Genomic DNA, 4,965 nt, shown 5'->3' on the forward strand with positions numbered 1-4,965 from the left:
AGTACGAGGTCCCTAAGATAAGATGGGACCTGATTATTCAAAACCTTATAAGTAAGAAGAAGAATTTTAAATTCTATTCTAGAATTAACAGGAAGCCAATGAAGAGAGGCCAATATGGGTGAGATATGCTCTCTCCTTCTAGTCCCCGTCAGTACTCTAGCTGCAGCATTTTGAATTAACTGAAGGCTTTTTAGGGAACTTTTAGGACAACCTGATAATAATGAATTACAATAGTCCAGCCTAGAGGAAATAAATGCATGAATTAGTTTTTCAGCATCACTCTGAGACAAGACCTTTCTGATTTTAGAGATATTGCGCAAATGCAAAAAAGCAGTCCTACATATTTGTTTAATATGCGCTTTGAATGACATATCCTGATCAAAAATGACTCCAAGATTTCTCACAGTATTACTAGAGGTCAGGGTAATGCCATCCAGAGTAAGGATCTGGTTAGACACCATGTTTCTAAGATTTGTGGGGCCAAGTACAATAACTTCAGTTTTATCTGAGTTTAAAAGCAGGAAATTAGAGGTCATCCATGTCTTTATGTCTGTAAGACAATCCTGCAGTTTAGCTAATTGGTGTGTGTCCTCTGGTTTCATGGATAGATAAAGCTGGGTATCATCTGCGTAACAATGAAAATTTAAGCAATACCGTCTAATAATACTGCCTAAGGGAAGCATGTATAAAGTGAATAAAATTGGTCCTAGCACAGAACCTTGTGGAACTCCATAATTAACTTTAGTCTGTGAAGAAGATTCCTCATTTACATGAACAAATTGTAATCTATTAGACAAATATGATTCAAACCACCGCAGCGCAGTGCCTTTAATACCTATGGCATGCTCTAATCTCTGTAATAAAATTTTATGGTCAACAGCATCAAAAGCAGCACTGAGGTCTAACAGAACAAGCACAGAGATGAGTCCACTGTCCGAGGCCATAAGAAGATCATTTGTAACCTTCACTAATGCTGTTTCTGTACTATGATGAATTCTAAAACCTGACTGAAACTCTTCAAATAGACCATTCCTCTGCAGATGATCAGTTAGCTGTTTTACAACTACCCTTTCAAGAATTTTTGAGAGAAAAGGAAGGTTGGAGATTGGCCTATAATTAGCTAAGATAGCTGGGTCAAGTGATGGCTTTTTAAGTAATGGTTTAATTACTGCCACCTTAAAAGCCTGTGGTACATAGCCAACTAACAAAGATAGATTGATCATATTTAAGATCGAAGCATTAAATAATGGTAGGGCTTCCTTGAGCAGCCTGGTAGGAATGGGGTCTAATAAACATGTTGATGGTTTGGATGAAGTAACTAATGAAAATAACTCAGACAGAACAATCGGAGAGAAAGAGTCTAACCAAATACCGGCGTCACTGAAAGCAGCCAAAGATAATGATACGTCTTTGGGATGGTTATGAGTAATTTTTTCTCTAATAGTTAAAATTTTGTTAGCAAAGAAAGTCATGAAGTCATTACTAGTTAAAGTTAATGGAATACTCGGCTCAATAGAGCTCTGACTCTTTTTCAGCCTGGCTACAGTGCTGAAAAGAAACCTGGGGTTGTTCTTATTTTCTTCAATTAGTGATGAGTAGAAAGATGTCCTAGCTTTACGGAGGGCTTTTTTTTATAGAGCAACAGACTCTTTTTCCAGGCTAAGTGAAGATCTTCTAAATTAGTGAGACGCCATTTCCTCTCCAACTTACGGGTTATCTGCTTTAAGCTACGGGTTTGTGAGTTATACCACGGAGTCAGGCACTTCTGATTTAAAGCTCTCTTTTTTAGAGGAGCTACAGCATCCAAAGTTGTCTTCAATGAGGATGTAAAACTATTGACGAGATACTCTATCTCACTTACAGAGTTTAGGTAGCTACTCTGCACTGTGTTGGTATATGGCATTAGAGAACATAAAGAAGGAATCATATCCTTAAACCTAGTTACAGCGCTTTCTGAAAGACTTCTAGTGTAATGAAACTTATTCCCCACTGCTGGGTAGTCCATCAGAGTAAATGTAAATGTTATTAAGAAATGATCAGACAGAAGGGAGTTTTCAGGGAATATTGTTAAGTCTATTTCCATACCATAAGTCAGAACAAGATCTAAGATATGATTAAAGTGGTGGGAGTCTAATAATAGATTAAATGCAGTGTTGAGGCTGTCATTCTCAGCATCTGTGTGGATGTTAAAATCGCCCACTATAATTATCTTATCTGAGCTAAGCACTAAGTCAGACAAAAGGTCTGAAAATTCACAGAGAAACTCACAGTAACGACCAGGTGGACGATAGATAATAACAAATAAAACTGGTTTTTGGGACTTCCAATTTGGATGGACAAGACTAAGAGTCAAGCTTTCAAATGAATTAAAGCTCTGTCTGGGTTTTTGATTAATTAATAAGCTGGAATGGAAGATTGCTGCTAATCCTCCGCCCCGGCCCGTGCTACGAGCATTCTGACAGTTAGTGTGACTCGGGGGTGTTGACTCATTTAAACTAACATATTCATCCTGCTGTAACCAGGTTTCTGTAAGGCAGAATAAATCAATATGTTGATCAATTATTATATCATTTACCAACAGGGACTTAGAAGAGAGAGACCTAATGTTTAATAGACCACATTTAACTGTTTTAGTCTGTGGTGCAGTTGAAGGTGCTATATTATTTTTTCTTTTTGAATTTTTATGCTTAAATAAATTTTTGCTGGTTATTGGTAGTCTGGGAGCAGGCACCGTCTCTACGGGGATGGGGTAATGAGGGGATGGCAGGGGGAGAGAAGCTGCAGAGAGGTGTGTAAGACTACAACTCTGCTTCCTGGTCCCAACCCTGGATAGTCACGGTTTGGAGGATTTAAGAAAATTGGCCAGATTTCTAGAAATGAGAGCTGCTCCATCCAAAGTGGGATGGATGCCGTCTCTCCTAACAAGACCAGGTTTTCCCCAGAAGCTTTGCCGATTATCTATGAAGCCCACCTCATTTTTTGGACACCACTCAGACAGCCAGCAATTCAAGGAGAACATGCGGCTAAACATGTCACTCCCGGTCTGATTGGGGAGGGGCCCAGAGAAAACAACAGAGTCCGACATTGTTTTTGCAAAGTTACACACAGATTTAATGTTAATTTTAGTGACCTCCGATTGGCGTAACCGGGTGTCATTACTGCCGACGTGAATTACAATCTTACCAAATTTACGCTTAGCCTTAGCCAGCAGTTTAAAATTTCCTTCAATGTCGCCTGCTCTGGCCCCCAGAAGACAATTGACTATGGTTGCTGGTGTCACTAACTTCACATTTCGCAAAACAGAGTTGCCAATAACCAGAGTTTGATCCTCGGCGGGTGTGTCGTCGAGTGGGGAAAAACGGTTAGAGATGTGAACGGGTTGGCGGTGTACACGGGGCTTCTGTTTAGGGCTACGCTTCCTCCTCACAGTCACCCAGTCAGCCTGCTTTCCTGGCTGCTCGGGATCTGCCAGGGGGTAACTAACGGCGGCTAAGCTACCTTGGTCCGCACCGACTACAGGGGCCTGGCTAGCTGTAGAATTTTCCACGGTGCGGAGCCGAGTCTCCAATTCTCCCAGCCTGGCCTCCAAAGCTACGAATAAGCTACACTTATTACAAGTACCGTTACTGCTAAAGGAGGCCGAGGAATAACTAAATATTTCACACCCAGAGCAGAAAAGTGCGGGAGAGACAGGAGAAGCCGCCATGCTAAATCGGCTAAGAGCTAGTAGCTACGCTAAGCTAGCGGATTCCTAAAAACATGCAAAGTGAATAATGTGTAAATAATTTAGAGGTGATTCAGCAGAAGGAGTGCTTTAGTTAAGGCACGTAAAGATTACACGGGGAAACAAATCGTAATCTAGATAACTAGATCAATCTAACTGCGCAGATTAAACAGCTAACAGATACAGAAAAACACAGCTGTGCTCCGGAACAGGAAATGATACAATAATAGTAGCATCTGCTGTCAACAGCAGATCAATGACAACACTCATACTGAACATAATTTCGCTTGCATAGACTGATTTTGGAGATCAAGCAATAATTGCAGATGGGCTTTTTGAGGTCCCAGATAGCTTTTCTGATTTCCTTTTCTAACTTTCAGAATTTAGTAAATTAGCATATGGTCCATTGATACTTATGTGTAGACACTAGTCCCTAGAGGCACCTATTTTTGGTTTCAAATCTGGGCAAATGCAGTCCCAGAAAATTCCGAATGTGACAAACAAGAAACAGGTGTTGTAAACAAGTCAATGCTGCTAAAAATACAAACTTGCAGAAACAAAGATACTATTCTGACATGGTTTGCACATAAGACTGGCATAGCATGTTTCAAGTACACACATATATGTCAGAAGGTGGGGGGTCATACCATATTCTGGCCCCCCTGGTTGAAAAGGTGGGGGGGACATGTCCCCCCGATCACCCACTAAATTACGCCCATGTTTGCATGGTAGCTTGCTGGAATCAGTGTGTGAATGGGTGAAGGTGAGGCATCAGTTGTAAAGAGTTTAGAACATCTGCACCAGATGGAAAAAACACTACAGAAATGCAGTCCATAAAAACAAAGTTGTTCCCAATTCCGAATTTTTGATTCCAGAAATTGATTGAGAAATACATCTAATTATTAAGATGGATATATCAAATAGAATAAATTAATTTAATGCAAATCAACATATTTATTGTTCTTCATCAGCATAATTTTTTATACTTGAATGATTTGCATATTTTTACGAGTTCAGTATCTAAACCTAAACTGTTTAAAGGAATCAATTTTGTGTCAGTAAAGCCAAAGTCAACACATGACATCTGATCCATTAAATCAGCGCACAGTGAATGACTTCCTTATAGCGTTTCCGGCACGCTCACAGTCTTGCAGCCTTCACAATACCACAGATACAGAGTTAAACATTAACCAGAGGAGTATGTTTACTGGTCAAAGGAAGTTTTTGCATTACAGAGAAAC

This window comes from Thalassophryne amazonica, chromosome 5 (genome assembly GCF_902500255.1).
Source record: "Thalassophryne amazonica chromosome 5, fThaAma1.1, whole genome shotgun sequence".
Classification (NCBI taxonomy): Eukaryota; Metazoa; Chordata; class Actinopteri; order Batrachoidiformes; family Batrachoididae; genus Thalassophryne; species Thalassophryne amazonica.